The sequence below is a fragment of the Xenopus laevis genome, chromosome 9_10L (genome assembly GCF_017654675.1).
Source record: "Xenopus laevis strain J_2021 chromosome 9_10L, Xenopus_laevis_v10.1, whole genome shotgun sequence".
Taxonomy (NCBI): domain Eukaryota; kingdom Metazoa; phylum Chordata; class Amphibia; order Anura; family Pipidae; genus Xenopus; species Xenopus laevis.
The window spans coordinates 15,640,002-15,665,966 of NC_054387.1; the positions used below are offsets into that span (position 1 = coordinate 15,640,002).

The following is a 25,965-nucleotide window of genomic DNA, read 5'->3' on the forward strand; positions in this document are numbered from 1 at the left end:
CAGAGAAGGAATGCTCTGGGCACACAATGAGCTATACCCTCATACTGTACTGTCTAAGGGAAACAATATGACACCTCCTTCCCATATGTATAAATACAAATATACAGAGAAGGAATGTTCTGGGCACACAATAAGCTATACCCTCATACAGTACTGTCTAAGGGAAACAATATGGCACCTCCTTCCCATATGTATAAATATAAATATACAGAGAAGGAATGTTCTGGGCACACAATAAGCTATACCCTCATACTGTACTGTCTAAGGGAAACAATATGGCACCTCCTTCCCATATGTATAAATACAAATATACAGAGAAGGAATGTTCTGGGCACACAATACGCTATACCCTCATACAGTACTGTCTAAGGGAAACAATATGGCACCTCCTTCCCATATGTATAAATATAAATATACAGAGAAGGAATGTTCTGGGCACACAATAAGCTATACCCTCATACTGTACTGTCTAAGGGAAACAATATGGCACCTCCTTCCCATATGTATAAATACAGACATACAAAAATGAGATGTCTGGAACATACTGTACTGTCTAAGGGAAATATTATAGCATCTCCCTCCAGTATGTATAAATATAAAGAGAAGGAATCTTCTGGGCACACAATAAGCTGTACTCTGGATCGTACTGGGTTTTTTTTCACTCAATCAACATCCCCAAGTTTCATGTGTCTGTGCTGCCAAACTGAGTTGAAATGATACTTCCAAATGACACGGCCATCAGAATATGTGTAAATAAGGAGGGAACGGACACTGGAGAGTCAACTCATTTGTTGGGCCATGAACATTACTTTCCCATGGCACAAATTCACTTACCTCTTCTGTAGAAGAAAAGGGGGTTGTGGGCAAGTAACCAAATGGAAAACATGGAATCATCAGTTTGATGCAGATGCCTGTCCCTCATGGCAGTAACTTCTTGAGATCGAGAAGAAAGAGCATGAAGAGGGGAGTTGAGGGACAGTGAGGTTTCACGCTGAGTTCATTTCTTTCCGCTGATCAGGTACCAGAGTTTCAGCATCACTCCGGGGGCCCCTTTTGAAGCTACTGAAGGAGGGAGACATTTCTCAAGTTGCTGCCAGTCAGCGGTGCCCTGGATATTTATATATATCCATTGAGCAGTAAGCCTTTATGTCCTGCTGTTTGTGTTGGGCACTGGCACCTGGGGGGACAAGTTCTGGGAAGAGGGGAGAGACTGTGCGTGACAGCAGCAGGTAACGAGGAGTCTCACTGGAAGTGACTGCTTTTCTGTGCCTTAGATCTCAGTGATGTGAAGTGTCAAGTAGTTTTATCCTTGTGTCTTTGTATCGGCTGCTTGTGAGTCAGGGATCATTTTCTTGTGAAGGCCCCAAGTGCTGCAAAGGAAACAAACACTTTGCCTCAGACTAGAGAGATGAAGCAACAGGGCAAGTTCAAAAACTGTCATCTACTGGCAAATAACACAATCACAATCACGATATTTGTAAAAATACTCTGGAATATCCTCCAAAAGGCTCCAAATGTAGGGATTCCTCACTATCTAGATTCTTATGCACCATATGTCACCCACAGGCAGAAGATACACAAAAGCTCTAGATAGGTGCCTAATATATGGGGTTTTTATGTTGTTTATTGATTACAAAATCTGAACTGAACAGAGTTGAAGCCCATGTACCAACCAATGGTACAAATATTATGGACAATCGAATTCCCCCAACCCAATCAGCTGGCCAGGAATGTACAAGGGAAAGTGGCAGAGACAAGAGGAAAGTGTTGGAAGCGTTACTTTCTGCTCTGTTCTCATTTCCCTACAGAAATAGGGATTGGTAACACTAGATAGGTGCCTAATATATAAGGATAGAGACAAGATGAAAGTGTTGGAAGGGTTACTGTCTGCTCTCTCTCATTTCCCTACAGAAATAGGGATTGGTAGCACTAGATAGGTGCCTAATATATAAGGACAGAGACAAGGGAAAGTGTTGGAAGCGTTACTGCCTGCTCTACTGTTTTCCTCTACAGAAAAATGTATTAGTAGCTTAAGATCGGTACCAACCATATAGGATTTTTTTGTTAAGCTAAAAACACTTACAATAAAGAAACAAATACATGAAACAACTCTTATACTAACAAAACAAAACTAACGGCAGGTTAAATTTGCTTCAGAGCAGCCCACTTGTAATACCCACCACCAGATAACTCCCTCCCTATTTCACTCCTCTGAGGACGTCAAAGTCCCAGACCAGTCCCACCAATACCCAATGGATAGCCAATATCAAAGTCCGCTCTATGTCCAGTTTGAATTTCATTCCCTTGCAAACACAACTCAGCACTTATTTCTCACTTATTGAAATCCGTAAAAAAAGCTTTTATTCCATCATGGCTTACTCCTGGACAACACAAGCTTGGTTTGCACAATAGTGCTCTCTGCACTAGAAGACAAAATTGAGATATACAAATCACCATTTGTTCCTTATTAATATAATCTGTCCAACTGTAAATAACACTAGATGAAAGTTTATTAGAAATGAGAGAAGTGAAGAATATCACAATGTCCGACACCACAGCCCCTGATTTAAAACTGCTCTACATGCTGTAGTACATACCAGTTAATGTACAGGTTCAAACTTTCTGTTATGATCACAATATCCTAAATTACCCAACACTGTTGGGATTTCTCTCTGTGATAATTCTAAAATCTAATCTAGGCTGCTGACCTAGAATTTTAAAATCATTTTCTAATATTCTAATAGACACAAGTCCCGTTCATCGGCACAGATACTTGGGAATATGTTCATTTTATATTTTTTGATAATTACCATATACATTATCATTATCGTCTCCATTTGTGTTACTTGTCTGTCCCCTTTTCTCTCTGTTCCCAACAGATAAAAGGTTAATTATATTCTCCCATGGTTTCTAACCTGCACCCCTTGATCAAATCAATTCCCACTTATCCATAATCATGATCACAACTCTAGCAAATGCCCCTCTGCTCTGAGCAATATATTATCCTGTGTTAATGCTGCCCTGGTCCTTCCAAGTTCATCCCCAGCTCTGATGTACAATATCCTTCCCTGTTATGTCCATTGTCTTGGATTTTATTCACTGTCGTGGAAATGTATTCAATTCCCCTTGCTCTTCATCTTAGAATCATTAAAGAAGCCGGCCCCAGTCACTACCTACAGGCCTCTGATGTTTTGTAGTCTGAATTTCTAAGAATTTCCTCCGTTTAGCCGCACTTAAATAAAAGATAACAGAAGAATGGATGTGAGGTATACATATATTCTGTACATCTGATTCAGTGACATTTTACACATATTTCTAGTCAGATTAGCCATTATGGTGCCATAATTGTACCCCAAGGGTTGAAGTGCTGTATGTACAGTTAACTGCATTATCTCTTTCTGGGAAATTACCAAAGGAGTGTAAAGTACTTGATGTCACTGCCAGTTCCCTTATATTCATATTTCTACAAGTGATTTTAATGCTTTGCAGCTGGTTTGTCTGCATGTGATGTGAATGTAGAGTCATTGTGGAAGCAGAGGGTGGACTTTCCCCCACAATTAATTCTTATCTGTTATTCCTTTGTCTGGGGCTTTCAAGATGGGGTAGTGGATACCTTTCTTAATGTTTCTTCTGACAAAAAGGTTTTGACAAATCCTGCCCCTCTCACATTTACAAAGAACTCTGACTCCAACCATGGAAACCAAAAGTTCCCCAGGTATCTCATACCAAACTTCTACCCACAACCCCTTCCCTCTTACATTCTCTGTGGGCTCTTCCTCTAGCCATGGTATAAAAACTATTATGGAACACTATCTTCCACAATGTATCGCCTACCAAACCTTCACCCACAATCCTTTCTCTCTCACACTCTTTGTGGGCTCTTCCTCTAACCCAGTGATCCCCAACCAGTAGTTCGTGAGCAACATGTTGCTCTCCAACCACTTGGATGTTGCTCCCAGTACTTATTTTTGGATTCCAGGCTTGGAGGCAAGTTTTGGTTTCATAAACTCCATGTGTACTGTCAAACAGAGCCTCAATGTAGGTTGACAATCCACTTAGGAGCTACTAAATGGCCAATCACAGCAATTATTTGGCACTCCAAGAACATTTTTCATGCTTGTGTTGCTCCCCAACTCTTTTTTCTTCTGAATGTTGCTCACGGCTTCAAAAGGTTGGGGATCCCTGCTCTAACCAAAGGAACCAAAAGATTATGCAACTGGGTCTTTCTCAGCTTATTATAAACTTGCCCCCATAAATCCCTCCTATCTCTCATAGGCATTTAGAGCTCTTCCTTAAGGCATGGGAACCAAAAGAAATATGGCTAGAAATGCTATACTTTATGAGGAAGATTTATTATGGTTTGAGAAGTTTTATCCACGAAAATTCAAGTTTTTGAATTGTATCTTCTTGGTCAAAATGCAAATTTTTGGGTAGAATAATTCAAGTTTTTTTAAAAAAAAAAAAAAAATTTAATATTTGAGTTTTATTATACCCCGACTCTGGAAATAGCTTCAATCCGAAAATACACCATCTAAAACCTGTCTAGGCCATGTAGGAGTCAATGGCAGAAGTCCCACAAACTATTTGAGGATGTTTACAGCCTTCAAGTATTTTTTGGAGGGTTTAGCCCAAAAACTCGAATGATTTAAGCGATTCCAGCTTTTTTCCACTGAAAACTTCAATTCAAGTTTTTGGGTTGTGGTACTCAAGCTCACAGAATCTGGTTTTGGCCATTCAAATTTTTCTTAAATAAGGTACCATTCGAGTTAAAAGTTCATTCGAGTTACAAAAAAAAACACTTGACCTTTGATAAATAACCCCCTAAATACTAAATATGTCAAAAAATTTTTTGGACGCACGTCTTTTTATTTTTGACATACGAAGCCATACAAGTCTATGGGCGGCATTTCCACAGACAAAACAAGGCGAAACAATTCGTCTATCCCTACTGAGCAGCTGTTGAGAAGCAATCTTAGGGTTCGCTGCAAATTATCAGGCAAATAATGAAGTTTATCTGTCATAGGAGCTGATGCCACAGGGCTTATTATTAAATTATGATGTGGAATGCACTGATTTTTATGCTGCCATATATGGTGAATCTAAATGAATTACTAATCAGCCTTATATTGTGACATTTCTATTCTATGTGTACTGTATATTGTGAGTGGGTCCCTAAGCTCAGTAAGTGACAGCAGCACAGAGTATGTGCAGTGAATCAGCAGAAAAGAAGATGGGGAGCTACTGGGGCATCTTTGAAGGTACAGATGTTTACTGCTAAATGGCTGTGGTTGCCTTGGGCTGGCACAGACGCCCAAAACATAATGTACAACATTTCTGCCTTACTTCTTTAGTTAAGTTTTACTTCTCCCTTAATGTATATTAAGCAAAACCTGCCCCTGTAATCCTTCCTCCCTCTAGCCAAAGGAAAGAAAGATGGGCCTTCTATAGTGATGGGCAAATTTATTCGGCAGGCGCGAATTCACGGCAAATTTGCGAGATTCGCCGCCAGCGAATAAATTCGCAAAACGCCGCGATAATCCGGCCAAAAAAATTCAGCGGCGTCAAAAAATTTTTTTGCCGGCATCAGAAAAAAACGGCGCCGTTTCGCAAATTTTTCGCGAATTTCGAGCGAAATGCGCAAATTCACCCATCACTAGTCTTCTATGCATCTTCTTTCAAACATATCCCATGCTCACTACTCATTCTCACAGTCACAGAGGGCTCTTTCTCTGGCCATGGAAACCAAAATGTAAAGCTCTTCCTCAATGTGGTTTCTACAATCTCTGCTCTCTCATACTCTCAGATAGCCCTTCTTCATGCCATGAATTCCAAAGTATTGGCCAACTAACTGGGGCATATGAACATTGTATTCAAGCACCAAAACATGGCAGGATGTTAATTTCTTCATTAAGTTGGCGATTACACCAGTCATTAGATCCTGCTTAGAGAAGGGCAAAACAGTAGTGGAAAATTCTACTTCAACAGTCTTCTGGGGCTTCTATTAAGCACTAAATGCCAATTAGAAAATCTGCAAAACAAGGAAAAGAAGACAGAGATCAGAGGCCAGCAAACAAAGAGTTGGTTATGTGCCCTCTAGAGACAAGTCCTTTCTGTGAGTTCCTTGTGCATCCAATGTGATCTCAACTGCACAGAGATTAATCAACACGGTATCTCACACAGCATGTTTCAAAGCCATTAGGGAAAATGAGGTTTAAAGCCCATACACATGCTCCATGAGATAAGGTGCTAACAAATCTTTGTGTGCTATAAATTCTGCTTTTATCTTTCTATGAGAGGCCTCAGTAGGGTATCAATTCTAGGGCTCATTAATTATAGTGGGGCATCATCATGCAAAGCCGCACTTATAAACAGATTCAGGATAGTTCTAGAAACCGGAGCATGGAAATGTACATTACAAAAATGTTTATATTGCGCAATGTTGGAGATATCAAAGGCAAAGTCTGTATTTTGTAAAGCAATATAGCAATGGTCGGGGTAATATTGGTGGTGGTGTCTTTGGGTGTTCATTTGGAACAGAATGAACATCCCATATGATCGTTCTCTTATCTATATTTATGATTCAATATGGGGCTTCAAAATATTTTACCCCCTGGCCCTACGAACTCTGCGGATAGACTTTTAATTCTCCATGTTTACAACTCATTATGTTTTTCCTACTCCATTAAATGAGTCTGCATGGCTCAACTTCTTTCCATCTTGATTTCCTTGAGGAAACCTAAGCGTGCAGAGATCTATTTGTTGCAAAGAGTAGTCCCCATCCCAGAGCCACTGGCAGTTGCTTCTGACAATAGGGAGCTAAGTGTAAATATAAAAGTCTAAACCCACCGGTGGCTATTGGCTGTGTAGCACTATGAGACATGGTCTTGCTTGGGTACCACTTTTAATCACAACAGCTCTGTGCTAACTTGAGACCTGCTTTTCTGGAAATGTGCAGGAAATCCAGACAATTTAAGTGCTAATCATAAAAATGTTGAGGGTTCCTTTGGCTTTGGCCATTTTGATGATTGTCTATACTGTACACAAATGTAGACAGACACGTAGACCTAGCCAGCCTGACAGCATAAGCCCATTCAGTAATACCCCTCTGCCCCAAATTCATGGTAGAAAAGAAATGAATATGCTTACAAGGGGTTTAGAAAAGAGGAATTATGATCTTTGAGTTTGGTGCCAAGTATGGGTGGTCCAAACTGCCAGCTATAATGACCATAATGAAGCTTATTATACACTTCTGCACTATGCTACCCCTCAAAATAGCCAAACAGGTCAGGATTGAAGCCTTTTATACTTTTAGGTTGATCACTAAGAGTATAGGAGAGAAGTGATGGTTGAATAAAAATGGCTGGGGCGAAATCGCGTTGAACTTCCACATTTCGCTGATGGCGAATAAATTCATCAAACTCCAGAGAAAATTCACCAGCTTCAAAAAAATTTGGAAAGTCACCCGCGTCAAAACCATTGCGTGTCAACACTATTCGGACACCCATTGACTTTAATGCTGGCGCCAAAATATGGGTTTCGTTGCTTTCTTAATTTTGCGGAAAATTTGTGAATTTTTTGGCGAAGCGAACTGGGAGAAATTCGCCCATCACTATTGGACAGTATTGTTTTTTGTGCTGAATAGTCATCTTGTTTAAGCACTCCACAAAAATAAATGGTTTCCCAATTTGGTTGGTCTAGGTAGGATATTGCAAGAAGTTGTAAATGTTTCTGGCTTGTACATGAGTCTTACTATGTGTTAAATATGCAAATCATTATCCATGACTTACAAGGTGCTCTGCAGTAATTACATTGCTCTTCCCATCCGAAACCTAAGGTAAAGCATAGCAAGCACTACCACAGTGCATTAAGACATTCAGTGCCAGATAATGAAACCCACAGGCAGCATTTATTATTGGACATTGTGTTACAATGAGTACAAGAATATTAAAAATACAAAAAAAGAAATCTGAGGAGTCTCTCTCTTTGAGCTCGGACCAACATCAGAAGGAAGAAGATGAAAGATAAATATGTTAAAAATTCAAAGATTCTGAAAGAAATATGAAACGATCCACGAAAGCAGACAATAAGTAAAGAGGACAATATGGTACAAAGAGAGTAACACACAGACGGTTTCTGTAGGATGGTCTTGGTTAATGAGGTTAAATAGAAAGAGAAGACAGTCAGTCTGCTGGCAAGTAATTAGATGGATTTCAGCGGGTATTAATGGCCCGGCTTGTAACGAACACCTGTTCAGCCTGCTCATTTCATTTTAATAAATCCATACATTGTTGATAATAAAAGGGCTAATGGACTATTGTGTTGTTTTTGCACTTTCTTGTGTAAGATGGGAGCTGGCATGAACTCCATGGGACCTATGTGTTTAACCACAAGGGACGAAAACTGGGCATCCACTTTGGGTCTGGGTTGGGTATAAATATTGCCCACTGCAATGCACAAAACCACTTATTTGTGCACTGTGACTAGGCTCCTCGTCCCTTACTTTTGGTGGGATTAGTGTTTCCCAGAGCCTGCCTTTCATCTGAGTGGGCTGGGCAGGCTTAGGACTTTAGGTCCCTTCTCAAATTTGTCTGGGAGGGAGTCATAGCTCTGAAACCACAGCATTCCGCCCAAATAATTTAGGCCACCCCTTAATCCATCGTGGACACACCATAGTGTTCTGCTCATTTCACTTGAAGTCTGCCCCTTTTTGGGCAGGAAAATCATGACTTTTCCTCAAAGAAATGGGTCACTTTGGAGGTAAAGAATAACATGTATCCATTATTGAGTTGAATTGTTTGCAATGCTCTGCTTAGTACAATAAACAATGAAAATGTTCAGAGGTGGGCACTGATTAATTCCAGCACCTGCACTGGTTCCCCCGGTAGTTCTCCTCATGTCCTGTGTCTCATAGAGCATTATGGGAGAGACATACCTTTTCTCTAGCGTCTTTCCAGTCACTGTGCCACAAAGGCAACCCATGGCATAGGTCACTGTGATATAACCCTGAATAGGACTTACATTTTACAATCTATCCACCAAAGGCTGTAGAACAGTCAATGGATAACTCAATCTACATCTTTATCAGTTTCTCCTGCTGCATGCTGGGAAAAATACACCCCCCCCCCTGTGGTCCCTTGACAACTATCTCTGCTTCATGTGTATGCAGAGAAGGTGACTATCCTTTTAAGGAGGAATAACAGAATGTTCCATCTTTCTAAGGGAACCACACTTTAAAAAATGTCTATTTTCTCTCTTCCGGAACTTGGCGTTAAACTTCCATCAAGATCGCATTAGAATATAATAAGGTGTCGTGTTACTGTTGCTGAAATGAGTTCCATGCTGAAATTCAAGTCACATTGCTTTTTCAATCATAGCAATAAAGTTGCCGGTGTATTCATTAGAGAAACATCACATCTCCCGGCTCCTTAACAATCGAGTTTAAAATGATTTACTTAAACGCATTCTCCAACTGCCGGAAAACAAGGGAGAACGAGGACTTGCACAGTGAAATGAAGGTTTATTGAAACCATTTAGGTCCGTGACCAAAGGTGAAGCCTCAGATTATGGGATTTCATTTTCCCGTAACGGTTATGGCACAGGAGGCCATCCTATTGCTGCTCCTTGTACAGTGTTTTTCAGTGGTAGAACTGGGGATACTTTGCTGTTAAAGCAGCGGTTCATAATAGTGATGCATGGGCAGGCATGGATCTATGCCTGCAGGTTTGAGCTAAGTAACTACCCACCTATACGGTGGAGCAGGAAAGCCATTAGAAATCACGGGTCCCCCTACAACAACATTTTCAGGGGCCCCCCGGGCCCCACCCGCCCAGCCCCCGAGCCCTGCCCCAGATCCCCTCTACTACAGTTAAAAGACCACACATCAGCGCTAAAAAAAGGTAACCCACACACACACACAAGTTATAAAAAGCTATTTATGGTCTGGGCCCATTTATAAGTTAAAAAAAACAGTGACGCCAGGGCCCCCCCTAAAAGTTTTTTAAAAAATTGGTGGTTAGGGCCCCCCTACAACCAGGGCCCCCCTATAAGTTAAAAAAATAACATTGGCTCAAGGGCCCCCCAGAGAACACCAAAATCATTGGTGCTAGGGCCCCCAGAGAACACTTTTTAAAAAAAACATTGGCTCCAGGGTCCCCCTTACAACCTAAAAAAAAAATAATTGGAGACCAGGGTCCCCTATAAGTTAAAAAAAAAAAACAGGGCCCCCCATAAATTTTTTTTTTTTTTAAAAAAAAAAACATTAGCACCAGGGCTCTCCTTACAAGTTAAAAAAAATTGGGGCCCCAGAGAATATTTTTTTAAAAACATTGGCGCCAGGGGCCTATAGAGTATTAAAATAATACATTGGTGGCCAGCGGATTAAATTTTTTTAAAAAACACACATTGTTGTCCAGTACAAATGAACTTGTGGTTTCAGTACATCAACTTCACCTCCTTTTGTGACTTTGGGTCATTTTGCCGCTTCAGCACTTAAATTTTGGCTGTTTTCGTGACTTCGGGTGTTTTCGCTGCTTCAAGACTTCAATTTCGGCTGTTTTTGTGACTTCAGGTCTTTTTGGCACTGCAGGACTGCGGCTGTTTTCGTGACTTCGGGTCTGTTTGCTGCTTCGGGACTTTGGCTGTTTTGAACAGCCGGGCCCCCCTTCAGGCCCTGGCCCAGTATAGTTACACATTCTGTGCCCCCCTGATGGCGGCCCTGCGGTGGAGGGCCTAATTTTAATCGCTAGCCCCATCTATCATCATCAATGCCCAGCTCAGCTTCATCTGGTTTTTGCTGGCAGATCACGCCTGCCTCATGCCCTTTGGGATGTTAGAAATGGGTGGACAAAGGTTTAGGCAAAGACATGTCAGAACTCCAAGTCAGGTTGGTTTAGAGTTTAGAGCTCCACAATCGCTCAGAGTATTTTTGGTTTAGAGTTGGGGATGGACACGTCAACAAATTGTCAACATGTGCTACACTAGTTTCCGAACTTTGAGTTTAGCCCCGAAAGGGTGACAAAGTCTTGACTATTGGGACCCTTTAGCCTAAATTTAATTAAGAGACATATACAGATTGGGCACAATGCCTGTTTACTTTTTTTGATCCTCCTGGAAGACCATCTTTAATCCTAATTAAAGCAAAATTTGTGAATAAATCATGTCCCTAGATACTATATTAAAAGTAAATATTAGACATCTACCTAGTGCTTCCAATCTATTCCTTTCCCTTTGCAATGTCCATTTAGCTGGATGATCCTCCAAAATTTGCAGTGACTTGTATCTTGCAAATAGAAGTTTTGCTCAAGCAGAGTAGGCCAAGCAAACAAAACAATCCTTTGCAATGATACGACAGCTGGAGCTGGAACAATTTATTGCCTTGAATGAGCTGTTAGATACTTCCCAGAGCCAAGAGGGGCCTGACAGCAGATGACAGTTTAGCCAATATGGCACATCATCTTGAGATGTCTAATCCCCTTAGCAAAAATCATTGGGACAGCAAGTTCAGTAGTAGCAGCAGGTCAGATCAGCACACGGCAGCCTTCAAACCTCACATATCTCTGAGGGCTTCAGCCTCATCATTCATTCTACAGCCTCCATCTGGTTTCATCTCTTATTAAGGACTGGAGGGGTAGCTAATTTCAGGATAGGGAAACAGTGTTGTCTGCAAACAAAAGTCAGCTGCTTCTTTTATTATACAGCATATTGCGTTTGTTTATTGGGTCAGAATTAAAGCCATATGAGCTTTGACGCTCAGGGATAACTGAGCTGGCTGGACTTCATAGGAAATAAGTAGGACAAAGAGGATGATTATTATAGTATGACAAGTTATTTTATAAGATGATGGACTGCACTAATAAAATATTTAATATCTCAATAACAGCTGAACAAGTTGTGAAAACATGATCAGCCAAAGGATTGGTTGGCCAAATTAGCTGGGCATACATTGAATGAACCCCTTGTTTGGTGAACCCAAACAAGCAGTTCTTCCTGTATATGCCCATATTATTTGGATACTTATGCTCTAGCCTAAATCAAGTTGATCCCTGGACCAATGATAGGATTATAACGAAGGCCTATTTTGCCCCTACTGGATCACACCATCAATTTTCCCCCAAAACCAGTTAAGGCATCATAATGAGGCCTTCTTCATGCTTGTTGGACAAGGTCAGCATTGAAGCAACACAGCTAAATCAAACACTTTATATTTGTTTAACTCCAGGGAGCCATGCACTACATAAACAAATATTTCCTATGGCCACCAGCCTGAAATTAATTTTCCACTTGGTGGAATTTTCCCTGTCTTCGATCGTCCCATTGATTTGGTGGCGCAAACAGCATATTAGGCACCGCGCGGCTCCAGAGACGCCTCATCCTTACTTTTAAATAATCAGCCATTTGTTCCTAGCAGTTACGCAGAGAATCACAAGCGTTTCATTTCACGGCTAATTTAGTTTGTAATTATAGATCTGTTGGTAAACAGTGCCATAATATTCTGTTTAATATTCCTTTGCTTGTTTATGCATTAAACCATCGACGTTCCATAATACTCCAGCAGAACAGCATGCGAGGAGCTCAAATGGGTTTGCATGGAAGGAAATTAAGTTAAAAGCTACATTTTTTGGGTTTGATGTTTATCTGCTATTTAGAGAGCAGGTCATATTTCTTCCAAATTAGCTCTAGCACTAGATAGAGGGGTGGGGTCCATCTTTCATGGGATCTGTATTTTTAAAATTGCCCCCAGTCCAGTTATGTTATAGGTATGTTGCAGCAGGCTCAATTAATATTGCCCTACCAGAGCATCTCGTGGTTGCACAGCTTCAACACTCTTGCCGACAGTGTGAAGTTCAGAAATGTCATTCTGTCTGGAAAGATGATCTGAATGCCCCTCAATCAGGACCCCATTGTATAATATTCTGCTGACCCTCTTGTTATATCCTTGGCTCAACTTCAAGTGGAGGACTACAGTTATTTTGATTTTTTTTTTGTTTCCTGGAGCTGCAATGCTTAACTTTCCAGTTGGCAAAACTTGCAATCAATAAAGTAGGCCAACATTGCTGTATCTGGTTGTGCTATCATTGGGAAGGTGTTAGGTGCACTGGGTACAGGAAGGGCCCTACACAGAGCCATACCCTGTGACCTCACTATTGACTTTGTGGGAAAGCTTATTGTGATAGGATGAAGCCTGAAGTATCATAGTCAGTGTTCATCTTGTTGGTGTCAAAACCAAAAAAGTATACCCAGGGTTAGACTGACCTACCAATGCCTGTGGTCCTGATCCTACATATTTAACCCCAGGCTGGTTTCTCCAAGAAAGGAATTAGCCACCACTCTATGCACAAATAAGCCAATGACTGTGGTCTGGGTGCCCTCCTTCACATAATGAGTATATGTGGGATCTTGAGGACAAGTTCTTTGGTAAGCCCCAGTCCAAAACCGTCAGCACTTTATATTAAAAGCCAATGTAGCTCAGAGAATAGCAGTTGAAGATTTCCCCTGTTGATGTCTTAGCTGACTCTATCTTCTCTGGAGACCACATCCATTATGAGAAAGCTTTCCCTCTAGCCCTGCCCTTTTACTCTCAATGTCCTGAATACTAAAAGAGCTCAGTAATGGAGCAGTAGCACCGTGTGTTGGCAAGCCAAAAATCACTGCAGCTAAAATGACCATCAACATGGCAGCATCATTGCTAAAGGCAAAACAGCCTATGTGTAGCAAGGTATGTAACACAGCACATAATGTTGTGAGACTTACTGTAATTGGTTATCCTACTAGGGATTCTCTGTAATAAAATGTCCATCCACCCAACCAACCTTTTCATCCTGGGGCCCCATAGGAATGTTTCTATTAAGAGGATTCTGGGTACAAAACTTCCCTTTGCTTAGATCTTTATCAGCGGTTTCCTGCCCATGATGGATTGTTTCCATTGAATTGCTATTGCACTATGCTATAATCACTGGCAAGCAGAGCCATAAGGGCAGCTCTAGCCTTCTCTCTTCCAGATAAAACAAATGATTTTGTCTGCCCCAGACTAACCCTTGTCTGATGATGCTGTGGGCAGGTAAGGTTCTGTATCAGGAGATGAATTTTATGGCAAGTGGAGCATGCAAAGAGCCTGATGGAATGCAGCTATGAGCAATATATTGATACTATGTTCCAAGGTTATTCAGAAAGTTCACAAGGTGCAGGTGGGGGGTCAGTTAACAGATGGTAGTCCATACGTCAAAGATCCGAGTTTGGGTGATTCCGGGGCAGCAATTTATTCCTCTTTCCTATTGTGCATTCACTTGACTTGACTGCAACCCTCTTCAGTAAGCAGGGGGAATCGATCAGCTTAAGTCTAGGGGCTGGTTACGTCTAAATGCAAAGCAGTTGGCCAAATTAGTCAAATGGCCTGTTTTAGCTGCACTTGCTGTTTTCCCCCTGCCCAGCTGGATAACTGTTTTCTTGCGCTGTTCTTGCAGTTGACATTGAGCTGTTATGGATCTCTTATGCTCTCATAACAAATAAAGTGTTCCGTAAATTTATTGGCCGCCACTTTGGTAACGCTCGCTTCTTTATAGCTTTTAGTATAAAAATGCATTTCCGACTATCCAAGGAAAACGAACATCTGCCGGCTCGAAACTCTGTATCCAACACAGAGCTTTGCCATTTGTCATTAAAAAGGCATCAAATAAATAATGATGACATGGATTTCATATCCAGCTCAGCCACATGCTGATAACTGCTGAACATAAATGGGAGCATTGATTTGCTATAAATGATACAATAAGGTAGAATGGCTATTGATAACCCATAATAGTCAGGTGGCTTATTGGTAACCTCACTATAATTAATGACTTCTTAGGGGATTTACAGCTAGAAGGTTCAAACTATTGCCCTATTATTGCTTAGCTACAGCTCCATAAATATACACTTTGGAGTGAAGGGCCCAGGGTAACTAAAATACTTGTGGGATTTGGGACCCATTCCTTATATAGTGTAGGACTATCTGACTTTTGGCCTTTCATTTAGACAAGAGATAATCATAGCATTCCCAACAACAACTCAAGTGCAAACTGCCTGCGTCCTCCACTCAGATGCCATGTTGTCCTTCTCCATCTTACCCTACTGTCTCCATATTGCCCTACTGTCTCCATATTGCCCTGCTGTCATCACCTAAATCTTCTGTCATCATCTTGTGCCCTTCTGTCTCCATATCGCCCAACTGTCTCCTCCTTGCCCTGCTGTCATCATCTAAACCTTTTGTCATCATCTTGTTCTACTGTCTCCATCTTAACCAAAGGTTAAAAACCTGACCTACTGTTGATATAATTATATTGTGCTACTGTCTCTATCTTGCCCCACTGTTACAATTTCATCCAACTGTCTCCATTTCAACCTACTATTTCCATCTTCCCCTACTGCCTCCATCTTGTCGCACTGACCTCATCTTGGTGTACTGTTATGCTGTGGCCCTACTATACCTGCTTTCCCTCATTTCTCCTGTCTATATTTGCTGCACTGTTGCTACCACCATAGGTAGTAACCCTACTTCAAAGGATTTTTCTAGGTTCACACACCAATATCTGTCTTACCTACTATTGCCATCTTGTACTACTGTCTCCATCTTTCCCTTCTGCCTCTATCCTGTTCTACTCTCTCCATCTTGTTCTACTCTCTCCATATTTGCCTTCTATCTCCCCATTGTCTTACTGCCTTTGCATTACTGATTTAATCTACAGCATATTCTGTTCTTCTTGATAGCAACTCATGATTTGCTCATCTTCAGCATATACCGTATAGTGCCTTGAGTACCTTGTCCTACAGGCTTCCACCTTGTCCTACTGTCTCCATCTTGCCCTACTATTTCCAATTATTTGGATTCCCATAGTCAGCTCTTGTTTCAACCCCCATTGCAGAGAACACCAAGGTTTCCCATTAAGGAGTTACTGTGTCCATCTGTTTAATTAAATATGCAAATAACTGAATACCTTGTATTGTAATTTCTAATTAGAACTCAAAATGGAACAACACTACTTGTCCTTTGAAGAATAAAAATACACAAATACAAATAATTTTGTAGGGCATTGCAGCAACCTTTTGGCCATGCTTGGCCCTTTGTAATTTCTAATTACCCAAGAAATCATTTGTGGTGTTATAATTTCTTATTTTACTTCAGAACCACAGAATCCTTTTACTCATAGAAAGATCCAAGACCTCAGCATACTGACCATGCGGCTCTGATGAATGATGTATGGTGTATGATGTGCTTTCCACAAATCGTTTCAATAACACATCTGCCCCATTTATGCCAGCTAACATGAAGTCAACCTATCAGAAAGCAATATATATTTAATGGTCTTTTCTCCTTTTTTAACCTTCTTGGAAAAAAGTCTGTCTTTCCACAAGGGCCCCACAAAGTTGTGTGTTTTGCTTGCCTCATTCTCTGACATGCAAGCAATTTGTCAGCGTGCTTCAGATGAGCCGTTGGATATTAGCCCTAATGAGCACAAGGGGAGAGAGGTGCGCGCTTTGCTTCTCATATCTTACTTTCTGCCTTTGACTTGAGAGATGAAGGACTGGTCTTAACTCTGTGTCTTGTGTATTTAACCTCATGCCAAGGCGCCTTTGTACTATGGCTACATTTATGGCTGATTTGCCTGGGATTATTTAATTCCATTTTAGATCTGAGACTTGGCTGGCCATAGAGACGACATGTTTACAAATAAACATTTTTTAAAGGGAAAGAAAACAACAGGAAAGGATGAAGTAAATGTGCTTCAAAGTAATCTTCTGCCAATAACCGAGTTCTAACTTTAAACTATAATCACTGCAGAGTTAGCAGTATAGGGGTTCATTTTTTTTCAAAAGTCTGTTCACAAAAGGGAGATAGAAGAATCTCAGCCATAAAGCAGGACTGCTGCTTACAATGGGGATCAGATAGGATCTGTGCAACCACTGGGACAGAATGCTCTGTTATACAGATAGCTAGAATCTCAGCCATAAAGCAGGACAGGACTGCTGCTTACAATGGGGATCAGATAGGATCTGTGCAGCCACTGGAACAGAATGCTCTGTTATACAGATAGCTAGAATCTCAGCCATAAAGCAGGACAGGACTGCTGCTTACAATGGGGATCAGAGAGGATCTGTGCAGCCACTGGGACAGAATGCTCTGTTATACAGATAGATAGAATCTCAGCCATAAAGCAGGACAGGACTGCTGCTTACAATGGGGATCACATAGGATTTGTGCAGTCACTGGGACAGAATGCTCTGTTATACAGATAGCTAGAAACTCAGCCATAAAGCAGGACAGGACTGCTGCTTACAATGGGGATCAGATAGGATCTGTGCAGCCACTGGGACAGAATGCTCTGTTATACAGATAGCTAGAATCTCAGCCATAAAGCAGGACAGGACTGCTGCTTACAATGCAGCCACTGGGACAGAATGCTCTGTTATACAGATAGCTAGAATCTCAGCTATAAAGCAGGACAGGACTGCTGCTTACAATGGGGATCAGAGAGGATCTGTGCAGCCACTGGGACAGAATGCTCTGTTATACAGATAGCTAGAATCTCAGCCATAAAGCAGGACAGGACTGCTGCTTACAATGCAGCCACTGGGACAGAATGCTCTGTTATACAGATAGCTAGAATCTCAGCCATAAAGCAGGACAGGACTGCTGCTTACAATGCAGCCACTGGGACAGAATGCTCTGTTATACAGATAGCTAGAATCTCAGCCATAAAGCAGGGCAGAGTTGCTTCTTTACAGATGAAAGAACAATCCATTTTTACACTTCTGTAAGAAAATGCAAATTTACTTAAAACTTTTTAAAACTTCCCTCGGTCAATATACTGTGCAGTAGTGATGTGCAGGCTGGCCCGATACCCAACCATCACAACTGTGCAGGTCACATTGTTTTGGGACAAAAATAGACTTTTTGATGTTAGGCAATAGCAAAAGTAGAGATGTGACACTGACACACAGTTGATACAGTTATAAAACAATTAACCGGTCTGAGAATGGTTGAAGATTTGGAAATTTAAGAGAGAAAGAAGGAAACATCCCTTGTTTCCCCAATTCTTTGTTGGAGATTTATGGAAATAGAAACGCATTAAAAAGGGACAATGGTGATTAGGATTGGAAGCACCCGATGCCTTCCCAGGCTCACGAATGGATCCTGAATATTGATGAGTTTATAGAGAAAATCAGCAGAGCTGGGAAACGCCATCTTCCTCTATAAACATAAGGAATTATTCAGGAGGCGTTCGCCTGCTTGCGCTAAATTATGCATCCCCATCAAATAGCTCATTAAATGTGTACAAAATAAAGATGGAGAAACGGTGATTATGAGATTTACAGAGAGAGAGAGGTAGGATAAAGCCTTAGCAAACTGCACCCACAAACATATCCTGCTGCTCCGTGGAACTACCCGTCTCTCTACTATTCACCTTTTCTCTACAAACCAGTTTCCTCTAAATTGTAGGGCTGTCCCCCTGGAGGGTCTAGCTGCAGTGGCAGGTAGAGCTGGGACAAGTAGTACTGGGATCTAAAATCAATATGACCTGGAGTCCTGCTTGTCCCCCACCCTCTGAGCCACTACCATTGAACAACTACCCCCCCCCTCATTTCAAACTATCCCCTCTCCCGATCTCCACTCACCCCCCATTACCTTGCTCTGTATTACCTTACATTAGTTCCAGCCCTGGTGGCAGGTGGGGTTGAGCCTAAATACCCATTAAGGTAAGTACGTGATTCACCAAGAGTTCAACTTGAGGTTTAGGGTGAGATTTGAACCTTTTTGTGAGATAATGGGGGCCCCTACCAAAGGTTGGGCAACCACTGCTGTAAACCAATCACGGGTATTACACATTTATAATATATCAAGAGCCATGAATATCCTGTAAATTATATCCTTATAAATGGTGCTTAGTGATGTCATCGGTTATAATCGGAGCTGAGCGATGTCATATGACTCACTGAAACTTGTGTTTAATAAATAAAGTACCCCCTGTTGAAAGATATGAGGATAGTAGATGACACCTCGGAGTTCCATGACCTTCGGCCTGGTGTTTTTATATGGTAACTTATAATATCCTTATATTTTACAAGAGGGGGTACTTTATTCACTATATAATATAGAGAGTGGATTGCTAAGTAACACAAGGACATGATACACAAATGTATTAACAAGTTGTGCAGTTTGCATTGCCAGGGGGGTGCATGCTATTGTTTATGTGTAAAGAACTGTTGGGGCTATAAAACATCAAAGTCTCTCTCCCGGAGGAGTGATTTTCCCAGGCCAAAGGTGATAGAGAGCCTAGAGGCCTTAGGCTAAGATTCGGGGAGATTTAGTCGTTCGGTCACAAATCACCTCTTCTTCGGGCAACTTAATCTCCCCGAAAAGCCTCGCTGCCGACTACAATCAAATGATGGGATGGCACTTGGAGCGCTTCATTTTCCAAAGTCTCCTCATGAGGCAACTTTGGAAAACGAAGCGCTCCGATTGCAATCCCACCAGCAATTTAGATTCTAGCCGGCAGGAAGGCTTTTCAGGGAGACTAGTTGCCCCAAGAAGAGGAGACTAAATCTCCCCAAATCTTAGCATGTGTCACCACCCTTAGTGAGCAGTAGGATTTTAGGGTAGAAGCATTTAACATTTCTCTGTGCTTGTATTTTACTAAATTGACTGTAATTGTATTGCAATCTATGCTGTACCTTGTTCATTGAACAAAGCAATACATATACTTCATTTTTATATAAATACTACAAGCCTGGAGATTCTGCATCATACCCTAGACCAGTGATCCCCAACCAGTAGATCTTGAGCAACATGTTGCTCTCCAACCCCTTGGATGTTGCTCCCAGTGGCCTCAAAGCAGGTGTTTATATTTGAATTCCAGGCTTGGAGGCAAGTTTTAGTTGTATAAAAACCAGGTGCACTGCCAAACAGAGCCTCAATGTAGGTTGACAATCCACATACAGGCTACCAAATGGCCAATCACAGCACTTATATGGCACCCCAAGAACATTTTTCATGCTAGTGTTGCTCCCCAACTCATTTTACTTCTGAATGTTGCTCATGGGTTCAAAAGGTTGGGGATGCCTGCCCTAGACAAACAAGCGAGTCTGCATTTGTATTAGTAGTTATATTATATTGCTCAAATACGTAAGCAGCAACCGAAAGCCTGTTTCCAACACAAGGAATAAATATTGCAATTAAAGGCCGTGTCTCTCATCCAATTATGCTCACAAAAATAAGGTTCTTGCACCTCACATCAACGCCCTGTTGTCCCTATTACTGTGCCTAATTTGACAGGAGCCGTGCATTGAGATGCAAGGGAAGCCTATACTTTATACCTACTATTGACAAGGTATTCATTATAGGGCCATCACTGTGCATTCACCCTTAAAATTTGAAAGGTGTGTAAGTGAATGCCTGTACATTGCCCATGTTGCACACATACCTTACAGATACAATTTGCCCTTTCAAAAACCACAGATCAAAGCTTCTTCTTGTACACTTAATATCTAAACACCCTGGGTACAAAAAGACTAACAACATGGGGTTCCATGCTGTAGATATTACACACACACATATTCCATTTCCATGTTCATGTCGGACAGCAAGCTCACATTCAAGGAGACTTCCAACTGATACGATTGCTGGTATCACACGTAGGCGGAAACTCCGTCTGACTGTAAATAATACACAATCTAATGACCCCATGCTAAGAAGGTTCCTTGCCTGTGTTCGCTGTTCTCTGCCCACTTTCAGTAATTGCTGGAGGTCCAGGAAATTTTTTGACCTGGATTAATTAGAAGCATCTCACGATCTGAAATGTGATAAGTGTTCAGCACTGAATGTGGTCATTAGATTAATACTTGGGTTTGTTGGAATATCATTGACCTGCCCATGTGATTCTTTCAAGACCAGTGGGTAAAATGCATTATGTCTAATGGTTTGGAGAAAAAGTAATGGCAGAAAACGTGAAATTTGATTTAAATAAATACATGTGTGTGTGGGGGGGGGGGTTTGTACTCATTTTAAGGTGCCCATATTTGGTCTATGGCTGAGACAACACATGTAGTATAATCATGTTATTAAGAATGCACCAAGTTCATTATTTTGGATTTGGCCGAACCCCCAAATCCCAAAATGATTGGGATGAATACTGAACCAAATCCTAATTTTCATATAGGGCTGACTTGAAGGCACTCTTCGTTCCCTATTTTACTCCTCTGCATGCAAAATAGGGGTGGGAAGTGGAAAAATCTTACTACCTTGTTTTGTGACAGAAAGTCTCACGATTTCTCTTCTAGTCCTTTATTTGCATGTGGAAATTAGGATTCGGTTCAGCCGGGCACAATGATTCGGCTGAATCCGGCTAAAAAAGGCCAAATCCTGCATTCCCTAAATATTATAGAAGTCCTCTTTCAACACATAGGGGGTCATTTATCAAAATCCAAAAATATCTCATTATTTTCTGAAAGCTAAGCCAACCAAATTTGCACGGGTGTTTTCCCCCTTATTTATTAATTAGTGTCTGAGGGAAAACAAAAAAAATTAGAAAAAATTAGAATTTTTTGGATTTGACGCCCGAAAACTCCCATTTTTTCTGTTTTTTTGCACTAAAACCACAAAATCTACAGATTATTGCATGAAACCCAGCTCAGCTCAAGATATCTTTGTCACTCCTCCCATTGATTTCTAGAAGAACTCGCCAGGTCTGAGCTGGAGTACTTTTTTATTTGGAATTCTAACAAGGCTGGGGTTTACTTAATTCGGAAAAAATTTAGGTTTTTTTTCCACTAAAAATTTGGATTTTTAATTTAAAAAAAACTAGATTTTTTTGAGTTTTTGGCAGTTAGACTTTAATAAATAACACCCATATAGAGGTTGACTTGGACCATAATGTGGTGTTTTTCTTATGTCTTAGTTTAAGGTTCATACCTTACACAAAAAACTGTAATTCTCTAATTCTCTGATGCCTTTAATCCTCAAATCTTGATTTTGTATCAGAACTAATCCCTGTTACAGCCCCTGTCTTGACAACTCAAATCTTGTTCTTGACTCAACCTTGATTCTTCTTGGTTCAGACTTGATAACCTAAAGTTTAAACCATGACATTGAGATACTGGTCATAGTTCCCAGCACTGTTCCTATATAGCTCCACATAAATATTTACAATTTCCCCATTGGACAGTGCAGGGGACAAGTGGATATCTACTAACACTGGAGGAAAGGAGACTACATCATCAGCGTAGGAAGAGCTTCTTTACTTTATGGGCCATCAATTCCTTAGTGAGATGGTAATCAGTTATTGATTGGTTAAGCTGCAAAAAAGAACTTGATGCCTTTTTAGCAAGACGAGGCTCATATAATTATGGTTACCAAATCAATATTAATTACTCCAAGGAGCCATCTGATTGATTTACCCAAGAAAGGGACTGAGGATGATTTGGAGGCTGGAGGTTTGTTTTCCCTTCTTATGAATCTGTTTGCAAGGTGGCACTTGATGGATTTATATTCTCTTTCCTTATTTTCTGTTCAGCATTATAGAAGCCCTAAGGCAACTCTACAATGCCATAAACAAAAATAGCCCTTGTTGGTTATTACATCTGCTGAACATACCATGGCTGTAGTCTAAAAGGTAACCTCTGGGGATAAGAACTTGAGTTTTTTTTTCTTCAATCTCCTAGTTAAAAATATATAGATATAAATGGAACCACATTCCAAAGAACAGAAGCAGAAGAGGATAATCAAGATATATTATGAGTGTTGCTACTGTAATTGAGAATGCTACTGTACAATTACACATAACCGTGATTTTAATCTACATTCTTTCATTTTCTACTTGGTTTTATTAGAACTTCAATAAACATAAATGCCTGGAGCTAACGGGGAGCCTGGGTTATTGAAACATCCGAACAAGGAACGCTTGTTGTACTAAACAGTGAACTGACCGAATTTAACAGCTCAGATAACATTTTGCCAATAAGGGGGGACTCATTTTTTGCTGACTTACTTCATGGGGATTATAGAGTTGAAACAATAAATGTTAGATGGTGAAAAAAAGTGGAATCATACTCTAATTGTACCTGCTGAATTGTGTTTAGTACAGGGGAATACCTACAGTATGCTGCCATAGTTTTATGGTATCTCTCTGTACAGACTATGAGCAAACATAGGGGCTGTTCCTGCTGAATTGTGTTTAGTACAGGGGAATACCTATGTTGCCATAGTTTTATGGTATCTCTCTGTACAGGTTATGAGCAGACTTAGGGGGCTGTTCCTGCTGAATTGTGCTTAATACAGGGGAATACCTATGTTGTCATAGTTTTATGGTATCTCTCTGTACAGGCTATGAACAAACTTAGGGGACTGTTCCTGCTGAATTGTGTTTAGTACAGGGGAATACCTATGCTGCCATAGTTTTATGGTATCTCTCTGTACAGGTTATGAGCAAACTTAGGGGGCTCTTCCTGCTGAATTGTTCTTAGTACAGGGGGATACCTATGTTGTCATAGTTTTATGGGATCTCTCTGTACAGGCTATGAGCAAACTTAGGGGGCTGTTCCTGCTGAATTGTGCTTAGTACAGGGGGATACCTATGCTATCATAGTTTTATGGTATCTGTCTGTACAGACTATGAGCAAACTTAGGGGATGTTCGTGCTGAATTGTGCTTAGTACAGGGGGATACCTATGCTGTCAGTTTTATGGTATCTGTCTGTACAGACTATGAGCAAACTTAGGGAGCTGTTCCTGCTGAATTGTGCTTAGTACAGGGGAATACCTATGCTGCCATAGTTTTATGGTATCTGTCTGTACAGACTATGAGCAAACTTAGGGGATGTTCGTGCTGAATTGTGCTTAGTACAGGGGAATACCTATGCTGTCATAGTTTTATGGTATCTGTCTGTACAGACTATGAGCAAACTTAGGGAGCTGTTCCTGCTGAATTGTGCTTCGTACAGGGGAATACCTATGCTGTCAGAGTTTTATGGTATCTGTCTGTACAGACTATGAGCAAACTTAGGGAGCTGTTCCTGCTGAATTGTGCTTCGTACAGGGGAATACCTATGCTGTCAGAGTTTTATGGTATCTGTCTGTACAGACTGTGAGCAAACTTAGGGGACTGTTCCTGCTGAATTGTGCTTAGTACAGGGGAATACCTATGCTGCCATAGTTTTATGGTATCTGTCTGTACAGTCTATGAGCAAACTTAGGGTCTGTTCCTGCTGAATTGTGCTTAGTACAGGGAAATACCTATGCTGCCATAGTTTTATGGTCTCTCTCTGTACAGGCGATGAGATTCCTGTTCCTGCTGAATTGTGCTTAGTATATTGGAAAAAAGGCAATTAGCTCAATTCATAAATGATGTGTGAATACAGGTGTTAAAATGCTGTGATTCTCTGCTGCTAGATGTAGGTCTTTGCTTTGCATATTCTGTCCATAATCAAATGCTCCAGGCCTATGGATTTTCTTATATTCTGACCAGCTATAGTTTGTCTTAGCCCGCTCCAGCACTGGGTACACAGACTCTAACTCCGATCAAATCAAAAGCACAGGAGGAGTATTAGGAACATTAAGTACAAGATTCCAAATGAAATGTGTATAAACTACAATTAATGGGCAAACGGCTTCTCTTTATCCGCCACTGTCTCATTTCTCTTCATTGCAGATTTTTCTTGAATATATTTGCTCGGAATCTGAACCATCATTTTAGAAATGTTGAAATGTGTCATTTTTAATGCTCTTCTAAATAAGCTGCGGGAGAAAACACAAGTGACATGTCTGTATTTACATAAAGGCCTTACTTCAGACACCCTACTTTATATTCCAGAATGTTAAGGAATCGGTAATCCCTAGAAGCCCAGAGACAGCAACACAGAAGTCTAACGAGCTATAATTATATGCATTTATTTCTGTATATTAGTGAAAGCATATGCCCGCTAGGTACTTAGCCAGGATGCTCATTCCATTAGCAAAGACATTTCCTACTATTATTAGATTGCATTAGGCCCTTCGCTTGGACATTGGTTTACATAATATTATGCCTACAATTTAGTTGTAGATGTGACTTCAAAACAAATATATTTTTCGCCCAAGGGGATTATAACGGAGCCTTTGCAGGAGGAATTAACACAGAGGGATGTTTGGGCTTTTAATGGCTCTCTCGTCTGTTGTGAAAGTTTATTGGGAAGAGAAAGTTTAGTCTCTTTTGCTCTGGATAATATACATCTAAGGCAGGGGATACTATTGGGTCATTTCGCCTGATGTGTTAAAAGCACACTACACAATGCAATGGAATGGTTATGTTTTTATTTCTCTTTGCACTTAACTCATGCAGATTCAGCCAGAAATACTATTGTTGACAACTCCTTCTATAACCCTTCTGCTGTATTATAATCCCTTTACAAGAACAGGAGGTGGCACTTAAACCACAGAGAACATGATTTAATGTTATTTGGTTTCATGCAGTAAAACTGCATTTTCATTGTCTTGTCCTAAGCACAGTTCAGCAGAAATGAACCCCTAAGTTTGCTCTTAGCCTGTACAGAGAGATACCATAAAACTATGGAAGCATAGGTATTCCCTGTACTAAGCACAATTCAGCTGGAACAGCCCCTAAGTTTGCTCATAGTCTGTACAGACATATACCATAAAACTATGACAGCATAGGTATTCCCCTGTACTAAGCACAATTCAGCAGGAACAGCTCCCTAAGTTTGCTCATAGTCTGAACAGAAAAATACCATAAAACTATGGCAGCATAGGTATTACCTTGTACTAAGTTCAGGAAAGAGTAGGATACGATGACACTTTACTGACCCTCTCTCATTTACAGTTTCAACTCCCTAATCTACCCTAAAAGTTGAATGGGTCCCCTGTTGTGACAATGTTATCAGAGATTTTATATCCATGCAGTTCTCTTTCTGTTTAATACAAGTGTTCTTTGTTCCGATGTTTCAA

General features: G+C 40.8%; 1 long non-coding RNA gene across 1 annotated transcript in view; it reads right to left on the minus strand.

Moving 5' to 3' along the window:
* LOC121398107 overlaps positions 1 to 25,965 on the minus strand; it is a 258,412-nt gene that overhangs the window by 14,902 nt on the left and 217,545 nt on the right. Inside the window, exon 3 of the long non-coding RNA XR_005964108.1 lies at positions 835 to 1,370. This is a non-coding gene — a long non-coding RNA (uncharacterized LOC121398107). The remainder of the gene's footprint in view (positions 1 to 834; positions 1,371 to 25,965) is intronic.